This window comes from Chenopodium album, chromosome 5 (genome assembly GCF_948465745.1).
Source record: "Chenopodium album chromosome 5, dcCheAlbu1.1, whole genome shotgun sequence".
NCBI classification, from domain to species: domain Eukaryota; kingdom Viridiplantae; phylum Streptophyta; class Magnoliopsida; order Caryophyllales; family Amaranthaceae; genus Chenopodium; species Chenopodium album.
The window spans coordinates 32,257,630-32,270,740 of NC_137838.1; positions in this window are offsets into that span (position 1 = coordinate 32,257,630).

Genomic DNA, 13,111 nt, shown 5'->3' on the forward strand with positions numbered 1-13,111 from the left:
AGTGATCACAATATTTTAGAATTATATGTTGCATTAATATTCAACCAATTTAGCTTAATAATAGTTTGGAGCAAATTGAATATTTTGTTTGTATGCCTTTGAGATCGCAGGAATCACTTTTCACTATAAGAATCGAGTAGAGGCCAATACGGGCGAATGTGACTCCATGACTCACTTCGTACCATCATCCCCGATCCTCCTTTCGTGGTTCCGAACCATATGGAGTTAGTAATCTCATGGATTATGAATGGGGTGTAACCTTCACGGGTCAATCGTTGTTGCCTATCGTTGTCCCTTATCGTGGTTGCCTTTTTATGATCCGTGGACGGTTTACAAGTTCCTTAAAAACTTGTTGGCGGCTCCCTACTTTATTTGTCCCTAATCGTATGTGTCAATTCCCACTTCCTATGAGTGCCAAGCATATTCACCACATGCTTTAACGTAGGCGCACTTCGAGCGACGCCAACAGCGCTCTTTGCTCTTGAACCTATATGTCGGTGCCCTTTTGTTAATGAACCTGTATATCGGTGCCTTTTGCTAATGAACCTGTATGTCGGTGCTTTTTGCTAATGAGCCAATGCTTAGGCGCTTTAAGCTTAGTGAGACGATCTTTTCATCAGGTCGATCACTTCATGTAATCAAGCCGATTACTTAATCATGTCAAATTTCTCAGAGGGCTAACTGGCGTACCAAGGAACCCAAAATATATTGCAGAAGGCTAGCACAACCCCAACAGGTGGCTGGCTGCTTTGACGTCGCTGAAAATCAATCAGCGCCAGCCATATGGCATTAGCGCCAAGCGCTGGAATTGGCGTTAGGCGCCAAGCACAGAACGTGACGCCAATGCCTAGGGGCTGGCGCCAGAACGGGAATCTTCTTTAAATTCCATTTTTCGTTCATTTCTTGCTCTGTTCGTCGCGAAACTGCCCGAGAGAAGTCCGAAAACTTCAATTGATCGTTGCTCACTCGTTTCTCAACCGAATTCGCTCAAATTTGTTGCAAATCAAAGCTCTTTTCATTTATATTCCCGATCTATGTAAGTTTTCCTCAAACTCACATCGGTTTTTATGAATTCTTGGCAGGTATATTCACGAATTTCATGAAAATTCGAAATTTATAATGCTCAATTTGCTCTATTTATCAAATTTTATGCCATGAAATTGCTTGTTTATGTTTGTATATTGCTTTGGGAGTAATTTGAGACTGGTTTGACTCAATTTGGCGAAGAAATGAGCAATCCGCCATTGATGGACCTCCTAAGGTCGTGAAGAACAATGTGGCTCGTTCTTGATGTTTTTTGCTAGCAATTCTTGTTCAATAATCACCATAGTGTTGCAAGAATTGTTTGATTTCTTGAAAAATGCTTGTCATGCTCAATTCGAATTTGTGCTCTGTTTTAGTACTACGTACTCTGTTTTTGCGAACATAGTATCATGCGGCTAGGCAAACTTTTAGATACTATAGAACCTTGATTTATGATGATTCTGCACAATGTAGCATGGCTAGACAACGAGGCTCCGGTTCACGGTCCCGGAATACTAGACGGGAGCATGAGCCCGTGGAGGATGACACTACACCATCCACTTCGCTTGGTCAGTTCCCAGAGTGGGATGAGCAGACCTTGTTCTTTGCCCCTGTCCACCACATTTCTGAGAGGGTGAGACGGGGAACCGAGCCAAGAAGGACACGACATCACGGCTCTGGCTGCGATGGTCTCGGTGATTTGTATAGGATGCATATCGCCAGAGATCGAGAGACGAGACTCCTATGGGAGTCTTGCGGGTTGGTTGCCCTGTTTGAGACCTCCGAGGCTATGGTCGCTTCCAGCGGGGGTCACCACGTAGTACGCGCTTTGGTGGAGTTCTTTTGGGACACCACCAACACATTTCATTTTCCATGGGGTGAGATGATGGTCACTCCTACAGATTTCAGTCTCATCACAGGACTGGAGTTTTCTTCTGTGCCGCTGCCATTCGACGGCAGTATCCAGAGGTCGAGGAACTACTGGGACCGATTGCTGTTCGGGCCCGAGCTGAGGTCGAGACAACTCAGTTTAGTGCTAGAGGGATTCGCCGCTCGACGCTTGCAGCGGCTCTTGATGACGATGCGACCACCCGAGAGCAGCTGGTGCGTATCTTCGTGCTGATGTTATTGTCAGGGACATTCTCCCCTGATAGGGGTAGTAGGGCATTGCTTTACTATCTTCCTGCTGTTCGCGATCTCCGGCTGATTGGGACTTATGACTGGGCCAGCTTGGCCTATACTGACTTCGTTCGCGCACTGAGGGACTCGTGTCGCCACCAGTCTCTTAGGACGAATGTCGCTTTGTCCGCTTTCTGGAAAGTTGTAGAGGTAAGCGTTATTCCCTATAACATTTAGACCTATATGTCTAATTAGCATTTACTCATGATTTAGCCTTTTGTAGATCTGGTTCTATGAATACTTTCCTTCCATTGCGCCGGCGAGACCATCGCCGAGGGGGTATCCGGTGAGCGCCTCTTGGGGCGGCCACCATGTGGACCTGTCTACTGCACGTGTCCGGAGTCGGATCATCTCGGTATGATTCTTGGTGCTTATCTTGCTCTTCTACGATGTTTCACACATGTTCTTACCCGATTGGTATTTTTATAGGGACCTGAGGTAGCATACCGGCCATGGGGTGGTTGGACAGTCCCTGGATTAGCCGCACAGTACTCTGCTGAGCGCCGTTATTTTCTGGGGACCTACGGAGCAGTTGCGTATTTAGGAGAGAGAGTTGCTAGACAACACTCTTCCGATGTCTTTGTCGTTCTTGCTCCTCCACCACGCCACATGTTCGACGAGAGAGAGTTGTCGAGCATGGCTGAGGAGCCTGGTTCTCTTTGGCGATCCCATCTGATCCTTGGGCGGAGTTATGTTGAGGAGCTACTTCCTTTGTTAGCTCCAGCCCCCGTGCCGGCTGAGGACGTGAGGGTAAGATTCTTAGCTTTTGTTTGGCACTGAGTAGCCCCCAAGTAATACCTTACTGATTTTTTTTGTTATATCAGGATGGTCCCACTGAGTTTGTGCCACCCCGTATGTCCATCCATTACCAGGGGATGTACGGGCCGATCGAGGAGATGATTCCTCCGGCTCCTGAGGGCGAGCGCTTCGTGGAGCGGTCGATTCCTCGTCATCAGACCAGAGTAAGTCTAGCTCTAATCCAGAATTTTGTATTTAGTTATCATGCATTTTTACTGACTTAACTTTCCTTGACAATTCTCACGCGAGGTGGTTTCGGCTATGGCACGATGCATTGATGCCTTCCGGAGCCAATTCATCCGGATGAGGAACGCAGCTACCTGTCGTCGAGACGACGCCGTCCGAGAGGTAACTTTTTCTTTACTTATTATTTCTGCACTTATGCTTCAGTTTTCACCTTGTTTCTGTTTTATTTCTTTTTGCAGGGTCATCCAATTGCTTCTCACACCCGTACGAGGCCTGAGGGGCGAAGAGAGCCGGCGAGGTCTAGCTCGAGACGTCGTCGCACTTCGTTAGGAGGTAGAGGTGGCCGTTCTGAGGCTGCTCGAGCCGACGTTGCTGAAGGCTCAGAGTCTTCTTCTGAGGAGGTTCCGGCTGCGCCGTTAGGAGAGGCTACCTCAGCTTTCAGAGGTGGTGGGATGTACGAGGTTGGCTCGTCATCGCAGCAGCTTCCGCGATCTCAGCCTCAGGTTGGCCTTGACTGGAGCAGTCCTGTTTTGAGTTTCCCTCCTCCTACGGAGACTGGAACTGGTGCTGGGGCTGGAGCTGGTGGAGAGGTGACTCCTCGAACAGCGCAGTTTTATGGCATGATGGGCCTACGTCCTCCGGCGCCGTAGTTTATTTCTGTATATGCATTTTATTTTGCCTTTTTATAGAACTTTGCCTTTGACTTGTTATTTAGACACTTTGTTCTGTAAATCTACTATTATGTATTATTATTATGTTTAGTGTATGTTAGTGTGTGCAAATGTGATAACAATTTTGCGAAAAAATTCCGTCATTTTTATTATTGATGGAGGGTATTATCCGACTCTCTCCCCCAAAAAGAAAAATAAAAAGGAAAAATAAAATGGAGAAAAAAGCTGATTTTTGAAAATTAATATAAAAAAAAAAAAAAAAAAAAAATTGCTATATTTAATTAATTAAGAAAAGGATAGAAAGATATTTAGAATAAAACGGGGCCATAAAGTCATTAACCGACTCCAATTTAATATCAAAATGCAAGCTGAGCACACGCGGCTGTCCTGCTAACTTGGCGCCACCTGGCGTCAACCTGTGGCGCGTGGCGCCAGGCGCCATTTCTAGCGTGTGGCGCCAAGAGCAGATGGGTGACGCCAATTGCAGGAGTGTGACGCCAATTGACGCTGACTACGTATCCCAGTCAGGTTGAAATTCCTCGCAATTTGTGCATAAATAGCCCCCTGCTCAGCCGATTCTTCACATAATTCCAGCGAAAAAAATGGTTATTCTTCTCTTTAGAAAAAATAGTAATCATGTCTTTAGCCACTAAAACCTTCACCCAATATTCTCATGAGTGGTGTCGATCTCTCAATGCTAGAGAAAGAAAAGAATTGGATTTATTCCACTTGGGGGGAATATATGGCATTAAAGGGGTAGATCTAGACATAGACTTCATTCATACCGCTTTAGAATATTGGAACATTGACACACATTGTTTTAGAATAGGGTATGATGAAATTAGCCCTTTGCCAGAGGAATTTGGTGCTATTTTAGGCTTCCCTGCTATAGACCTGGTGGTGATCCCTAGAGTAGATGCATATTACTATAAGGATTTTGAGCGCTTCTTTAATTTGAAGGAAAGGGATTTATCAAGGATAGTGAATGGCAACGTGGTGAATTTAAAGGAATTCACACGCTATTACTTTGATAAACCGCTTTCTGAATCTCTTCACATATATAGAAGAAGGGCGTTCTTATTCTGCATGCTTAATCAATATTGTCTTAGTAGTGGTAAAATTAACGAGGGTCGATCAATTATAACCACTGTGCTAGAACAAATTGAATCAGGGAGAAATCCGATGCCTTTAATAGTTGGAGAGACTACGATTGGGCTATATGAATTGAAAAGGGACCCAAAAGCACCTCTTCGCGGTTCTCCAATTTTATTACAGGTAGAAAAATAATATTTTTAATTACAGAAATTAAAAACATATTTTTGTATTGTAATATTAATTAATTTGCATTCCTAACTCTTTTTTTTTTTTAGATGTGGCTAATGGAAAGATTAGGATTAATTAGCCCTCCGGACGACATTGAAAGTTACATGCCCACTTGCTTTGTAAGAAGAAAGAAACGAATCCCTAAAATTGGGCGCCATGGGTGGAAGAAAGTCTTTGAATCACGTGACTTTGCTATCAAGTGGGTCATCCTATGGTGGAAAATAAAAAGGATGGTTGGTGTTAACAAGCAACCTTTCTGCCGTCTTCCAAGCTTGTCTCTCATGACATATTATTATCCCTGCAGAGTAAAGAGACAATATGGCTTGCTTCAAAATATTCCTTCCGGGGATCTTCGTCCTCCCTATGAGTATCCCATATCTCAAGAAGTAGATAAATTTGACACGTACTGGAGCGCTAGACCTTTATGGGAAATGATTACCCAAAAGGTTCCCCCTTCTTTGCCTAATGATGTAAAGAAGTGGTTGCTAAAGAAGTCTTCAATTGATCAGGGTAGGACTGATGTGAAAAATCGTCTAGGTGACAGGGTGACACCGGCCAAGGAACGCTTAGGTGCAAGAATTGAGTTCAAGACACTTATAATGCCTAAGAAGAAGAATTCTACTAAAGACAAAGGGAAGAGGAAAGCTACCACTGCAGACAAAAAGGTTTGGGTGGAAAAGAAGCATGGAGTGCTAGCGGAAGGGGAAACAATCCATTCTAAGATTGAATGTAGGTCCTCTAAAGGATGCCTATTAGCCAAATTAATGGATGAAGAGGAGGAGACAGAAAAGAATTGGAAAAGAGCAAAGAAGGAGAAGAAAGATTAGAATATTGCTTAGCTTTCGATTTATTAGATTCTTAGCTTTTATTTAAAGTTAATTTATTTCAGCTTTATTTAAATTTCATTAACAATGTAGTTTTATTTTATTAATGAAATTTCAGCTTTCAATTAAATTGTTACTTTAAATTTGTTTTATTAAAGCAATGAAAAACCGAAAAAATTGATTTTCCAGAAATTCGTCGAGTACGAAAGCCGAAAATTTTCCGAAAAACACCGAAATTCGCCCAGATTTTATTACTGAATTGGCGTCAATAATTTCGAATTGGCGCCAGATATTGAGGTCTGGCGCCAGGCGCCAATATTGTCGTCTGGAGCTAATGGCCTTTCACTGGCGCCAAGCTCTGTTTTGTTGATTATTTGTAGGTTCTGGAATGCGGAGATGTCGAAAAATAAAGTGGTCGCACCCGTAATGGGTTGCCTACGTATCCTTTCCTAAGGAATCAGGCCGAACGTAGCTCTCTTGGGTGTCCTACTCAAGTAATTATGGGTAGTATTTTTTAAGTTGGTCAAGATTGGTCATGTTTGAGAATTCATTGCCATCCATGTCAGTTAATTTTGCTGCACCACCTGACAGGATTGTTTTGACAATGTAGGGGCCAGACCAATTAGGTCTAAACTTTCCCCTTGGATCTAAAACATTTTTCCTTAGCGCTTTTAATACCAAATCTCCTATTTTGATGTTTCTTGTCTTGACCTTCTTATTAAAATGTCTAGCCATACGAGTTTGATAACACTGAGTGTGATGTAGAGCTTCTAGTCGTTTCTCGTCGAGTAGGATCAATTCTTCGTATCGTGCCCTAGTCCATTCGACTTCATCGAGTTTACTTTCTAGCGCAATACGTAGAGATGGCATTTCTAGTTCGACAGGTTGTACGGCATCCATTCCATAAACCAAAGAAAATGGTGTATTTCCTGTTGACGTACGGATTGACGTGCGATAACCCCACAATGCAAAGTGAAGCTTGTCAGGCCAATCCTTGTAATTTTCTGTCATTTTCTCGATGATAGTTTTTAAATTTTTATTAGCTGCCTCGACTGCTCCGTTTGCTTGAGGTCTATAAGGGGACGAATGATGATGTTGGATACCATATTTATGTAGCAATTCTTCACATTCGGCTTGAAAGTGAGTTCCATTGTCACTTATCATTTCATGTGGGACTCCATATCGACAAATGATATTTCTCTCGATAAAAAGTGCTACATGTTTTGCGGTGAGTTTAGCATATTATTGTGCTTCAACCCACTTCGTAAAGTAATCAATCGCTACTAGAATAAATTCATGGCCTCCCGTCCCTGGAGGAACGATCTTTCCAATTATGTCAATTCCCCATGTAGAGAATGGCCATGGTGATGTATAGGTGTAAAGCAAAGATGGAGGAACGTGCTGTAAATTGGCATAAATTTGACACTTAGGGCATCTTTTTACATATTGATGGCAATCCCTATTCATGGTAGTCCAATAATACCCCTCTCGTATTATTTTCTAGACTAACATTTTTCCATTTATATGGGTTCCACAGATTCCTTCGTGGATCATTCTCATTATTATTTGTGCATCCACCTTCCCTACGCATAGGAGGGCTCGACCTTTAGGTACCCTTTTATGTAGCTCGTTGTCTATGAGTATATATTGAGAAGCCAAAAGTCTCAAGGCTCGTTTTGCTCTTTTGTCAGCATGAGGAGGGTATTCTCCATTGGTGACATAGTTGAGGATGTCTGTGTACCATGGTTCTTCTTCTCGTTCTTCATCTTCGTCTTGGACTGGGTCATCGTCTTCTATAGCCTGTATATATGCTGGTTTGTGCCTTTTTTCGATAGTTAGAGGCATTTGCTCGATATCCGTAGGAATCCTAACCATTGAGGCTAGTCTTGCCAAGGCATCAGCAAATTGATTTTCTTCTCTTGGTAGGTATGTGTATTCTACCTTCTCTAACTGATCGGTAAGAGTTTCCATATAAGTTTGGTAAGGAGCTAGGCTTTCGCTCCTAACTTTCCACCTTTTATATATTTGATTGATGATTAGAGAGGAATCTCCGAATATCCTTAACTTCTTTACTCCCAATGTCAGGGCTGTTTCAAGGCCTACCACACATGCTTCATATTCAGCAGCATTGTTGGTAACGTCGAAATCAAGCTTTATTGAGATTGGGACGTGTTCTTCTTTGGGTGATACTAGTAGCACTCCGACACCACATCCCTTTTGGTTTGAGGCTCCGTCAAAGTACAAGATCCAAGTATCATCTTCAGTGACCATCAAATCTTCATCTGGAAATTCACTGTCCTGTATTGGTGTCGAGTCTTCTATTGGAAAGTCTGCCAGAAAGTCTGACACCACGGATCCTTTAATAGCTTTTTGTGGCATAAACCGTACATCGAACTGGGCTAAGTTGACTATCCATCTTGAAATACGTCCATTAATTGTTGATTTGTCGAACAAGTATTTGAGTGGATCCAATCGAGATACCACGAAAACGGTATGCACCAACATGTAATGTCTCAACTTAGTTGTGGCCCACACCAAAGCGAGGCACAATTTCTCGAGTGGTGTATAGCGGGTTTCGTATTCGAGCATCTTCTTACTTAAGTAATAGATTGCATTCTCTTTGTTTTCTACCTCTTATGCTAGCATGGCTCCCATTGTCTCTTTGGTAACCGTCAAATATAACCTAAGAGGTATTCCAGGAAGTGCTGGCGCTAATACGGGAGGATTTGCGAGATAGGCTTTGATCCGGTCAAAGGCTTTTTGAAACTCTTCATCCCATATTACGGGTACATTCTTCTTGAGCTTTTTGAAGATTGGTTCACATATTGTTGTTAATTTTGATATGAACCTTCTTATGTATTGTAACCGGCCAATGAATCCTCGAATCTGTTTCTCGGTCTTGGGCGGTGGCATTGACATGATTGCTTTAATCTTCGTTGGATCTATCTCTATCCCTCTAGAGCTTATGACGTATCCCAAGAGCTTGCCCGAGGTTACTCCAAAAGCGCATTTTGAGGGATTTAACCTCATATTATATTTTCTTAACCTTTCGAAAAATTTCCTTAAGGCTACTTGATGGCCTGGACGGTCTTTTGATTTTACAATCATGTCGTCTACATATACCTCAACTTCTTTGTGCATCATGTCATGGAGCAAGGCAGTTGCTGCACGTTGGTAAGTAGCACCTGCGTTTTTCAACCCAAATGGCATTACCGTGTAACAGTAAGTGCCCCATGGTGTGATAAAAGTTGTTTTCTCCATGTCTTCTTCCGCCATGAGAATCTGATTGTACCCTGCGTATCCATCCATGAATGAGAGGAGCGCGTGATTTGCTGTGTTGTCTACCAGAATATCGATGTGTGGCAAAGGGAAGTCGTCCTTTGGACTTGCCTTATTTAGATCTCGATAGTCGACACACATTCTTACCCTTCCATCTTTCTTTGGTACTGGGACGACGTTAGCGACCCATTCGGGGTATTTGGATACCTTGATGAAACCTGCAGTTATTTGTTTTTGAACTTCTTCTTTTATTTTTAGTGCTACGTCGGGTTTCATTCGATGTAGTTTTTGTTTTACAGGTTTCATTCCTGGAATTAATGGTATAGTGTGTTGGGCTATTTCTCTGTTAATGCCTGGCATATCTTCATATGACCAAGCAAATACATCGATAAATTCTTTAAGCAAATTAATTAAATCGGTTCTTTCTTGTTTATTCAATGTTAGTCCGATTTTAACTTCTCTTTTATGAGTTGAATCATTTGAGATGTCAACTGTTTCAGTCTCTTCAATTACTGGTGTTTTCTTTTCAAGTGTTTCCATTGCTTTAATAAATTCTTTATCTTTTTCATCGTTAGCTAAGCAATATTCGTCATCTTGAGTTAGGGAAGAACACGAGAAGTAAGGAGAATGAGCGATATTATTATACTCTGAGATCATTACATCAAAGAGTGATATGTCCTCAGGGACTGGATCACTAACTATCCTAGGAGAAGAAACAGGAAGTGAAGGCGTTATAACTAAAGACTTAGAAGATTCTAAAGGGAAAGACTCTGACTCAGACTCTGACTCTGACCCTGACGATTCTTCAAACATTGGCCCTTGTCCTGTCGTGATTGATATCTTCCTCCCACTCGGAGTAATCACCTTGATAGTCTTGCGCCACCCTTGCAGTAATCCTTCAGCTGGAGTAATTAGCTTCGAGGGATCGAAGTTTTCACTTTGTAGGACCGTTTGAATGAGTGAGGAGTTGTCTTCCTCATAATCTGATTCATTCTTTTCTCGCCCAAACATTAATCCCATGACGTTAAAGTCAAAACATGGAGGTGCTTTCTCCTTATGGACGGGAATTGGGATTTCATCAGTGAAATAGCAATCAAAGAAAATCTCGAATCCTGGTTGTCGTATGCCATTTACAACAAATGGTTCGGGAAATTCATAGCATGGATAGTCCTCTCCTTCCTTTATAAACTGACCATTAAGCGTAAGAGGGTACTGATCCATGGGAATTGCTTTCTTTTGAATGCGAGCGTCCCTACGTGCTTTTAATTTGTCCTGGGCTCGCTTGAGATCTTTCCGAGTCGGTTCGAAACCAAGTCCGAAAGTATCTAGTTTAGGGAGGCCAGGTGACTCTATTGATTTTTCTATCCCTTTCTTCTTTCCTAAGGTCATCCCAGGGAAGTGTCCTTGTTTTTTCAGCATAGTGTTGATAATCATGTTGGAATGGGGGTCGTGGCAAAGAGATGTCTTTTCATCCTCTTAGATTAAGGAGACTTCTTCGTTAAAGCCCCATAGGTCTTCATCATCTTTGTCGTGCTCCACGTTGATGATTGGATTCTCTATTGACTTGATCCTCATTGGTGAAGCATCAATAGTGATGGGGATTCCTCCAACTATAGCTTTCACTTGTTGGTGGAGAGATGAAGGGACGGCCTTTAGATCATGGAGCCAAGGGCGTCCTAACAACAGATTGAATGAGGCTTTGATGTCTACCACTTGAAAAGTAGTAGCATGTTCTATTGCTCCTGCCGTCACATTTAGGGTTATTTTGCCAAGAGCTTGACGTCGAGTATTATCGTAAGCTCTTATTCCTTGTGTAGACGGAGTTAAATCCTCATTCTTTATGCCGAGCATCCTCCCAATCCTAAGTGGACAGACGTTAATAGCCGATCCATTGTCTACCAGTGTCATGGGAACATTCATTCTTTTACAGACTACTGTGAGGTTTAACGCTTTGTAGTGCTTGTCACCTTTCGGGGGTAAATCTTTATCAGAGAAGGTGATTAGATTAATTGGACTAGGGAGATCACTCGTGAGGAAGTTAACTAGTCCCTCAGGAGTGGTGTCAGAATCGATCCCAATTTTATCCAAGGCATTCATCACAACCAACCTATGTTCTCGAGATGTTGCTAGAAGCTTCCATACATTCATCTTGACTTTTGTCTTCTTGAATTGTTTAACAATGTCATTGTCCTCGATGACAGGTATGGGAACTTGTTGTGCGGTAGGCATGGGTTGCGTTGAAATAGGAGGTTGTATTCTCCCGGATCTTGTGAGGACATCTATTGATGTATCTTCTTCAGCCCAAATATCGTCTGTGGTGTATGATATGGAAGGTGAAGGTTCTAATATGTCTTTTAGATAGACATCTTCTTCATCACTATCCCATACTCCATTAACATTTATATCCTCTTCTTGTTGAACTTGGACTAATTCCTTTCTATCAATCATTTTCTGCACCAAATCCTTGAATTTGAAGCAGTTTTCTATGGTGTGTCCTCCTGACTGATGGTATTGACAGTAATATCTATCTGTTCTTTTTAATGATTCAAATGGTCTTGGTTCGAGAGGTTTGACCTTGCCACTCTCGCAGAGCATTTTAAACATTTGTGCATACGGGATCCCAATTGGAGTATAAATTTTATTTCTCTTCTTGGGTCTTTCGGTGACTTGTAAGGGAAAGTATTTTGCCTCATAAGTCGTTTTTACTGGTGTGGATTCTCTCTTAGGTTTTTGATCATATTCCTTGCGAAGTTCATTCAGAATTTTGAGAGTTTCATGTAACAGTTTTGATGTCTCCCTCAGATATAGTGTGAGTATTCGTATCTTTGCCTCATTTGCTAGTTCTGGAGGATTATCCTCGACATCGAAAAAGATCTCCTCTTCTTCTTCTTCGGTCACTCTGACAGGCTTAATGAGAGATGAGGGGTCGACTTCGCTTTCTTCATCGGAAATAGCCAATGTGTGAGCTAGAGGTGCATTATCAATACTCGGTTTCTTACTGGCAGGAGGCAACGGCAGTTTATTACTGTCAATCAAGTCTTGGATAGCTTCCTTAAGTTTCCAACAGCTTTCAGTAGAATGGCCCCTACCTTGATGATACTTGCAATGTGCATTGGGGTTCCAATTAGGCGACCTTTTCTCGACTGGTGGATCTCCAAATGGTCCAATGGGAGTTATAAGACCTTTTGCATTTAGTCGATCAAATGTGGTGTCATAACTCATGCCAATAGGAGTGAAGTTTCTCCTAAACAATTTCTTTTGTCCTTTGTTGTTCATGGCAAGGACTTCTCCTAGATTAAAGGTGCTAACATTATTTGAGTGGGCGGTTTTGGAAGAAGAAGGATTGTCGTTCTTCTTTCCTTTCCAGCCACTGTTGGAGTTATTGTTGGCAGCTTTTGATTTAGCTAAGTCATCTTCAATATTAATCCCAATATCATAAACAGCCTTAAAGGTATGAAGGTTATTTTGATATTTAAGATGTTTTGAATATTTTTCTTGGAGATTTTTAATGAACAATCTCACGGACTCTTTTTCACTTAGTACCTCAATCATTTTAGCTGAGGTTTCTCTCCACTTGTTAAAGAAAGATGTGAAGCCTTCATTCTTCTTCTGCTTGAGCATTTCAAGTTCTCTATGATCAGTTTCGACTTGAACGTTGCACTTGTACCTATCAACGAAAGCGTTTGCTATGGATTCCCATGTAGAGGTCTTTTCTTTTTCAAGGGAAAAGAACCATTATTGGCAAACGGTCTCGAGAGATAGCGAGAACAGAGAAGGGAAAATTTTCTTATCGATACCCTTGATACTCATTATTGTTTCAAATGCCCT